The 10,475-nt window shown below is 29.8% G+C and overlaps 1 long non-coding RNA gene across 1 annotated transcript; it reads left to right on the forward strand.

The window, feature by feature from the left end:
* The first annotated feature begins 4,691 nt into the window (after positions 1 to 4,691).
* Positions 4,692 to 8,510, forward strand: LOC114399059. Its single transcript, XR_003663637.1, has 2 exons — positions 4,692 to 6,863; positions 8,002 to 8,510. It is a non-coding gene; the product is annotated as an uncharacterized LOC114399059 (long non-coding RNA).
* Positions 8,511 to 10,475: the final 1,965 nt, after the last annotated feature.

A 10,475-nucleotide genomic window follows, 5' to 3' on the forward strand; every position in this document is an offset into this window, starting at 1 on the left:
TTGATTTGCACGAATTTATTGTGAATTGAGCCTCAAAATACTCTCTTTTGATGTTCCATAGGTTAATACATTAAAGCTTTAACTTAATTTCATATTATAGTGATGTTATAACTTGTTTGTAACACTTTAAAACTCAGATTCTGCCAAAAACATAAAATCTGTCGAGCACTGGTTCCTGTTTTAATTGTATGAAACTAAATTACCTTTAAGTGTGTTTTTAAATTACAAATACTGTTAGACCCTAATCCTATGGTAATCAACCAAAACATGAAAATTAAAGCTTGTATGGCACACTTTTTGGCTCAATTTGTTGCATAATTCTGTAGTAATATACAACAACATTTAACTTAGCTATAATTCATTTTTAGTGAGCCAACCAAACGGGTCACTTAAGATGCACTATTTGTACCTTGCTGCGGGATTGGAAATCTGTCAAATTCATGTGGGTTGTTATGGTATTGATTTCAAGCTTAAATTCAGGAAGTTAATTTGTTTTGAGTGTATTTTGATGATTCAAAAGTTACTAAATCATTACCCTAAGGGTATGTGACCAAACTACGCATTTTCCAGTGCTTATAACATGTATATGTGCCATTTTTTTGCATAATTGTCCAGAACATATTGGCTGCATATATCTATGTTATAACTTATAATAGCTGCTTATTAATTTGAAAATCATTTACTCCTCTTAGGAGACTAGAACCAAGATCAAGGAGCTTGCTATGCTGGAAAGCATCAAGAGTAACCCGATGAATTTATTGCTCTTTCTCTCAAAGGAAAAATGACCCCATGTACAAGGAAAAGGTAACCTCTTATTGCTTTTTATGTGCTTCCTGACTATTTTGACAATAAAAATTGTCAACTTGGTATGACTTTGCCTTTTGATTATTTCAAGCTGAAAAGTTCATCAAAGGTCTTTATGAAACTTTTCTAGAGGATGGGTTGCTTCCTATATACATTAATCCACTTACTGGAACTTGAAAATGATAACAAACATGCGCACACACAAAAAAATATATCTAGAACATCAAGGGTTGAACTAATTGTGTACTTTCTTTGGCAGGGAGATCTCAACATTAATCACTCAGACAAACTGGAGGTGGTCAAGAATGAATTTAGGTACACTATGGAGCAAGATCCTTTTGTAATTGACATAGGCTTGTCCCTAGCATTTTCTACTGCCAACTAGGATTCTTTATTTTCTTAAAATGTTACCTTATCTTTTGCAGATGACATTCTAATTGATGAACCTATAGTGTTTTCATCTCCTCAAAAAATCGATATTGACAAGAGAGGTACATCTATATTGTTTTATTTTGCACAAAAATTATTTTATGATTTTATCTTTTGAATATTGAATGGTTGCCTTGTAGATAAAGGGAAAGGAATAGACAAACAACTTACTTGAAGAAGCAAGCACAAACTTGAAACCAAAAGCTAGAACAACAGATGAAATTAAGGCTAAATACATAAAGACGGGCACATGGGTACATCTATATTGTTATTTTTCTATTTAATCATGTCTTGTCATATTTTACTAGATATCTATTTTAATTTTATGACGCACATATTAGTGTAATTCTTTTACTAGAGATATATTTTAATTTTATGACGGGTACTTGGGCTCATTAACTTTAGCATAATGCCTTAATTGTTCCTTTACTTGGTATCATTTTATTTGCTAATGTCTTAATTGTTCCTATATATTATGATTCCAAAATAATTGAACACATCTTCATTCTTTCCTATTACTACTCCCACCAATTAAATACTTATCTTTTAGAGCCTAATTTTATATGAGCTTATGTGGGTGTTGAATTTGACAATACAAAGAGAAAACGAAACTTCTTGAATTTAATTTGAATAAGTTATTTTTTATTTTTTTATATAAAAAAATACATTCTAAGTCAGTTCTCTAAAAAATCGTTTCAAAAAATCATCTTAGAATCCTCAATATATTTTAATTTTTTTGAAAATATTCTAAGACAACTCTCTAAAAAACCGTCTTAAAATGATGACATTTAAAAATCATCTTTAAATGCTACCTTTCTAAGACAGTTCTTATAAAACGATTTTTATGGAACCGTCATAAAAAGTTGATATTTTCTACAATGTTGCCTACAACGACAGTTAATAACCGATGTCGAATGTGTGAATTAACCGACATAGAATGTATTTTTTTCAATAGTGTTTACTCTATTATTAATATGATATATTTTATTGATAACTAATCTACGTTAAAAAATTTAATTAATCATATTTAAGGAAGTGTCCCATCCCAAATTCATTTTCTTGGTTCATAAGGCTTAAACACTGTTAAAGGCTAATGCTACTTGTACTAAAGTAATGTTGATAATATATATATATATATATTAAACCTACATATATTTATAACAATATGTATGGAAATTTTGTCATATTCCTCTTTGTTAAGTATATTTAAACTTTAAAGACCTGACAATAGTTTAAATTTATTGTCAATTTTAATTGGCTAGTTGCATTAAGTTCTTAATTGGACTGATGGATGGGGCGTGCATTTTGTTGTTGTACCGAATCAACATGTTACTTTAATGATTTATATGCATATGGATGCTTTTGTGTCTAAACACAAACCAATTTCTATGACTAGCTAGTGCATGTGTGTCTATCGATCATAGCAATTTACTGTTTGCCTGAACCAACTGCCACCTTTCTATATGGGTGCAAATTAAAGACAAACATATATTTTTTTTAAGAAACAAAACATATATACGACTTGAATTAGCTTATTATCAAGGATTTGTTTTCAAATTCCCGTGACATTGTTTTCATTAAATGGTTTCAATATTTTGACAGCTGATAATAAATTTTTGGTATTTACGTTGTTACCGTATATATAGCATTATACTATTTGCCGTATATATATAGCATTATACTATATTAATATTATTTTTTTCTTGACCATGATACAAAGTAGTCCCCACCCCAAATACTACTATTTTATTTTGACACAACTCAAATTTATATTTTGTCAGGATATTGTTTTCTTTCCTGGTTTAAAACTTTTAACAATATGAACGCAGTGTGATACGAAGAGGAAACGATAAACTGTAACTGCTGAGCGCCATTCATTTAAAAATGTATTATTTTTTTACTGCAAAAAAATATCAATATTTATAATCAACCTATCAGATCAACTTAGTGAATTATGAGGACCTTAATAGTTTATATATAGTCTTGCCTTAAAAAAATAGTTTATATATAGTTTTATTATTTAATTATATACGAAAAATATAATAAAAATAAGTTATATTCTGAATAGTACGTATGAAGTTGTATTATCAAAATTCCCTCTCTCCCCTCGAAAAAAAAGAATCAAAATTCCCTCTATCTCAAATGCACACGCAAAGTCTAGTGAATGAATTTGCTCATGATAGATTATCACGGGACTTTATGTTAAAAATTGTGCTTAATTCTCTTTTTATTATTTTGCTGATGCTATGAGCCATGATGGTTGTTATAGGCTTTGTGAATAGTTTTTTTCTCTTTTGTTTTGGCTTTTATTTTTTATATTTTCCTATGTATAAAAAAATACTTGCAATTTTTCCTAACATATTTATCTAATATTTATAAGAAAGCGATATATAAAATTATCGTAATTTTATTTTCTGTAAAATATTTGTTATTTTTAATTCATAATTTTCCAATCATCTATAGTGGTTTTTTTTTTTTGTTGATAGAATCTATAGTGGTTAACACTTGCTGATTTTGCCACTTAGACCATACAATTAATTAAACTATAATAAACAAGTGAATGAGTCATCATGAGAATATTATAGTTAGACCTATAATTGATGATGGAATAGTACGCCTAGATGCATTGCATTTGCATATATAAAGGTTATATAAAGGTTCTCTGTGGAACCTATTCGTACAACTTGTAATGAATGAATACATTTACATTTAGATGAGTCTATATTATATCATACGTGACACGATATGAAGTACGAATTAAATTCATATCACAGGGTGTGAACCAAGATCTAATACATACTGTGTATTAGTTTTTATTTGTTTTTATCTATAATATTTTTTCTTTTCTTTTCAAATCAGATAAAATTACTGAGAAAAAACAATTTCTCCCACCAAATTTTAGCTTTATTATTGTAAAAAATAAATTATATTATATTAAATTAGTATCCTTAATTATACATCTAATTTGATTCTTTTAATTAAAGATAATTAATGTGAGATTTTTAAAAGGTACTGAAAAGAAAAAGATAAAAAATAAAAGTCAAATAATCCTTGATTATGATAAAACTTATCTAGCTAGCTAGCACATTACTAGAGATAAAGATGGAAAATGGAAAATTAAGGAAATAATTTGAGACATTGGAATCTACAGCAAGAGATTTGTGAAATTAAATAAAAGAAGATTACATGGATTTGAAAGTTGATCACCACTTTAGGAAAGTCATCACGAAAGATGGAGTAATTAAGTTTTTCCAATGCTAGAGATAAAGAGGAAATTAACATGATTATAAACTTTTTGAGATTCTGTGAATGTAGTTGGATAAGATAAGGTTGAAAAGAAAATCGAAGCAGCAAAGTAAATAGTCAAAGTTCAAATTAAGTTGGCACTTACAATGTCTAGCACCCCAATTTACCATAGAATTTTTGTCCACTAGGCACTTGCCCCAGCCTCCATGCCTATTGGAAATGGAAATCAATTAAGTTGAGTTTTCAATTCACCCTAAACCGTCGACACCATGTGCGCCTTTTGTATTTCCATTAATTGTCTCCGGCGGCCATATATACAATTCTAGAATATGGGGATTGGTTAGGATAGTGATTGTTATAAAAAAAATTAAATATAATATAGTTTATTAAATATTGAGTTTAACTATTGAATGTACTATGGATCAATGAACTATTATGGGATTATCTATCCAATATATGTAATAGAAAGGAGTAGTCCGTTGAAAAGTTCAAAATGAACATCTTTAATCGTTGACACCTGGCGTGATAACAAATAAATTTGTAATTTTAATGGGTTTTTCCTCTGTGTTTTATTTTACTTCAAACAAGGGGCCCCAAAACCCAAATCCTAATCTGATTCGCTTGCGATTATGGCGTCCGAGAGTGCTTCTCGATTGACTTCCATGGCTGATTCGTACATTGGGAGCTTGATAAGCTTGACCTCTAAGAGTGAGATCAAATACAAAGGTATTCTCTACCACATCAACACTGAAGAGTCCAGTATTGGCCTAAAAAATAGTATTCTTCTGCTACCCACTTCTTTTTTCTTATGAATTTCCTTTCAAGATGTTAATAATATGCGTCACTCGAGAATGAGTTGCATTTGCAGAGCCTCTCTGACCGCATGGCGGAGCTAGAGATCTTGGGGCTATTCATTTTTGTGCAGATTCGGTTTTATTGTTTGCAAAACAGAGGGAGCGGTGAGTCACTGATGGCGAAGGCAGTGATGATGGGTGGGGTCCTGTTTGGAAAAAGCACTGTTGTTGGTGCTTAGCTCAGTTGGCTGAGTCTAATTATAGGCAGGTTTGCAGTACCCTAATTGTATTTTCTTATGTATATATTGAAATTAATTTCATAGCATCTATTCAATGCAATGTTGTTGATACTCTTATTGTATTAATATATATATTGAAATTAATTTATTCAATAAACCTGTCTATATTTTCTTATTTTTGTAGTACTATTTTTGTCTATCTCCACATTCTGAGTTACTTTATATCATCATCTACTTCACCAAATTGCCCATAGTGAAATATTACCGTTCAAAAGCAGTGTTAGAGGATTGCTGCTGACCTTGTTGCTGCTGGCATTCAAACAAAGACTAATGATCAACTAATATAATTATGCTAAAACAATAATACTTTACTCACTTGGAAATAATCTTTTATTATCTCCTAAAAGATTTGGAACTTTTGTAGGGTGGATATGATAGCAAAAAAGAAGAGTTGTTGAGCAACAAACAATTATTTATTGAGAACCTTGATTATGCAGTTGATTTATTTTTTATATGTGGTAACACTGTCAATCTTCCCTGGATTTTTGTGTGAAAATACTCGAACACATCAGTTAGGCACATGGTGAGTGTTTAATTTATGCTTAGTCTTTAATCCAATTGCCTTTTAACATAATCAGTTTTGGAGCAAACATTTTCCACTTAACATGATTAGAATGTAGATATAACGTTCCCCAAATGCAAAATAAGCATATGCCTAATACATAGCTTGTGACCATGGCTTTAAAAACTTTAATTAGAATATTAGATCCTTTGATTTTTGTGTTTGTCCATTTTGTCATTTAGATGGCTGATGGAACTGATAGGAAAAAAAGTTAAAGGAGTTTATTTTAGAACTAGTGGTGATCATTGCAGGTACCCAGTTGTTTTAATTGGTATGTATAGTGGATTTCATAGCAAGATGTATTCCCCTTGTGCCATGGCTAAAGTTTCAATCAAGTAAGGGTCTACTAATAGCATTGTTTTCTAGATTCTTGTTGATCCCAGCATTCTACTTCACAACAAAATATGGTGACCAGGGATGGATGATCCTGCTAACCTCCTTCTTGGGACTCACCAATGGCTATCTCACTATTTTTGTTCTCACTGTGGCACGAAGAGGTTACAAGGCAAGTTCACCCAACCCACAATTCACAAATGAAAAACTAATACAAATACATTTTATGGATTTAATTTCTATTTAAAAAGAGAAATGATATTTGAGAAATCAATACTAAATATTTGCTCATCTAATCTAATATACTTTAAAAGAGCTTAAGCCTTTTGGAGAAGCTGAAGGATAAAGCCCGTTGGAAGACCAAAATTCTGCCATATAACCATACCATTGAGTAAGGTGACTAATTTTTAATTTTGTTGCTAAAACTCTTGGAAATCCATTAAATATTCATTGCATAGAACTTATGTTACTCTAATTGATTGACATGGTTAGCACATTAGAGACAATATATAAGTTAGTCAGTGATTCAAGGGAACTGTTATCGGTCTGTCAGGATTTATTAAATTCCTTGCAAATCAATGTACTCAAGTACCTCTACATGATTTTAAATTTTAGTATGTTAGAAATGTCAAGTTAAGTAATAGTGAGTGAATTCTAGGTGTTTATGGCATAATTGAGTGAAAAGTCACTTAACTTAAAATTGATGTGGCATGGTAGGACTAGGACCCATAAAAAGAGTTATGAACCCCTCCTATGGTGTTCACTGTTGGATGATGACCTTATCATTTTCACTAAGAACTCTATGGATTTGTGTTCTGTTTTACCTTAACTCCTTTGGGTTTCATTTATATTTTTTGAATATTTATACATTGTTTACTATGGTAGAGCGTTATTTTCAATATACATGACTACAATAGTATAGTACATGCTAGTTCAAATGAGTAATGGGTTGGGGCTTTTAGATTGGTATCAAGGGGCTAGATGTGCAAGTTTATATAGCTTACCATGTTGTTATGTAATGTACCAATGAGTCTATGGGTTTAGGGAGACATTGGAGGTATTGTCAATGATTTTTCTGTTTTTAGTCCTTTTTTCTTGGATTATGATGGTTTGTGTATAAAACTTTATCTTTCTGGGATTTTTTTTCCTATTCTATTTTTATTAGTGCAGATTATATAAATTAAGAGTGAACAAAATTATTTTAAAATTTCTTCTATTTTAATGATTGTGTTACTCAATCGACTTGGATGGGCATTTGAAGAAATTTCTTTTTATCATTTTTCTCACTCAAAGACGTGATATAAGAACAAAATAGTGTGAGGAAAGTTACAAGTGATGTTGCTTTTTCTGATAATAATGAAATATCTTTGAGATTTGATATTGTGTATGCATGTACATTGATCAAGAGTTATGATGGAATAAAATAAATATTTTACCTAGACTTAGCTTTTGACGGTAAGGAGAAAATTTTGAAAGCTGGTATGACTTACTTTTCATTTTTAATACCTTGTATTTCATACTTTCTTGATTTCAGATCTGCCCTCTGTCCTGTCCATTTTCCCGTGTCTGTTATTTGGATTCATAACAACATAGGGAAAAGCTGGTATTGAATGGAGTCTAATGCCCTTCTGTCCTTGCATTGGAAAAAAGAAAACTGGTCATAATTTATTGATTTTAAACTAAATAGGAGTTCAACTTCAATACACCCATATGGACTTGGTGCTTGATGTTATGTATGAAAGTTTGAGTAAATTATGATTAAGTTAGCAATTGTATATAACGTGTAATGCTGGGGTTTGAGGTTGGAGACATGATGATAGGTGTAATTAATTGGTGTTTGAGCTTGAAATAGAATTACTTCTCACAAACTAGCATTTGACATCGATCTTGATTGAACTAAATTGTTTGATCATTTGGTTACATACACTCATCATTATTGTGTTGGTTTTGATTGAGTGCTAGGTAGATTCGATGAGAAAAGAGTGGTTATTGTATTTTTTATCAGCCAAAAGTGGTTATTGTATATATTTTTTGTTTTTGTCATTTTTATGTGTCATTATGAGTATGTCAATTGTTATTATAAGAAAAAAAAAGACTGAAATTAAAAGAGAAATATGAATCATGATCTAACTGATTCTTAATCAAATCACTATTTTGCTACTAAAACAAAAACAAAAAAAAGTGCGGAACCACCCTGCGTATGCACGGGTTCAAAGCTAGTTTTAGTTTAAAAGGTTAATTTTGTATTCGGAGAAACTTGAAAAGAAAATTGTATCACTTGTATAATTAGTTACATTTAATATGTAGTTGAATGTATCATGGTGTATTTATTTTTGATATCATTGATACGCGTTTTAATATAATATTTATTTTACCGAAAAAAACATAGTTTGGGTTGTGATCCTTGTGGAGAATATCTGGTTTCTACCAAAAAAAAAAAATATTAAAAATATTTATATTATTAATTAATTAAAATTTATGTTTAAATTGTATTTAAATATTTTGCATTGGTTCTCATATGGAAAAAAATGTTGTTCGCATCTTGTTGAAGTGTTTAAACACTCGTCTTAACCCAAATTTAGTCGAATAACTTGGTTAAATCTGATCATTTTTTTATTTATAATTTTTTACTATTTTATTATTATATTACTTAACCTGAAATTTTTTTTTATTTATTTGTAAATGAAGATACTGAAAATATTAAAAGGTAGGAAAGTTGTTATAGATTTCTTGGATTAACCTAACATGTTATATTAGTGTGACTAAAATTGAGATATATTTTTCAAGCAACATCTCGTTTGATTTTATAAAACAAAAAATATGAATGAATTGAAAAATTACACTAAAAGTTATCAATTAAATATTTTGACAAAAATTAATTAACTTCATAAATACTTTATACCGATAAAAAAAAGACATGAGATTATCAAATTCTTGACCCACTAAAAATATTTTCACGACTGTATGTCCAATACTTTTTTCTATGGGACAATGTTATTATTAATTTATTAATAAAAAGAATTCAAAAGCTTAAATGCATAACTTAGTGTTTTACTTATTTTTTCTTAAATATAAAAACTTAAATACATGTGATATAAAAAATAATAAAAATAATAAACAAATAGTGTCTTTCATAATCACCTAATAATTTTTCTCATAACGCGTGGCAATTAGGTTCAAATATCATGACAGAATTATACGCAATTTTTAATTTGCCAACTTGGCTGGAATCTACACGTCACCATGCCACTTTACCTCCTGCTCTCTAGGAACCCGATATCTATCTACTTTCTAGTCTATTATTAATCCTACTTCATTTAATTAGTTCATACTATTTACTGATATATTATCTAAATATAAAAAATTAATATTATATATAATGATTTCTAATTCTGCAAATTGTTTTATGCTGACGTACATTTACATAAAAAACAAAGTCTAAAATTGTAAAACAAAATGTTTTTTATTTTATTTTAATACTCACAAAATAATTTCTAATAATTTAATTATTATTACTCTCTAGGGGTAAGCAAATGGGTTTAACCCAATCTCACTCCGACATAACCAAACTAAGAAAATAAATTTGGGAATTAAAAAAAAAAAATTTGGGTGGATTTGAATAGTCAACGAATAAGCAGGTTTCAAATTCGATCTCAAATAATTTTTGATGGTCGGATTTGGGTTCAAATTTTTTAATCTGTTGGTACCCGACCCGATAATATAACTATGTGAGACACATATAAGAGTTTAAAGGCCCAATCTAGCAAAGCCCAATGCCTCCCTTGCATCCCATATCAGACACAAATAGTTGCGTAAGTGTAACCCTAATCTCATTTCTTTTCTTGCATCGCAGCCTCCTCTCAAGTCTAAAAATCTTATCGGTTTGCTTGAGCCTCTTGGTTTGTCTCCTTCCTCTTTGTTCGCTTGAACCTATCTTGTGTGTTGCATCGTGAAGGAACTCATTGAGCTAAGTTCACTTTCATCTACAACTACTCTCATACACCATGG

Source organism: Glycine soja, chromosome 19 (assembly GCF_004193775.1).
Source record: "Glycine soja cultivar W05 chromosome 19, ASM419377v2, whole genome shotgun sequence".
Classification (NCBI taxonomy): Eukaryota; Viridiplantae; Streptophyta; class Magnoliopsida; order Fabales; family Fabaceae; genus Glycine; species Glycine soja.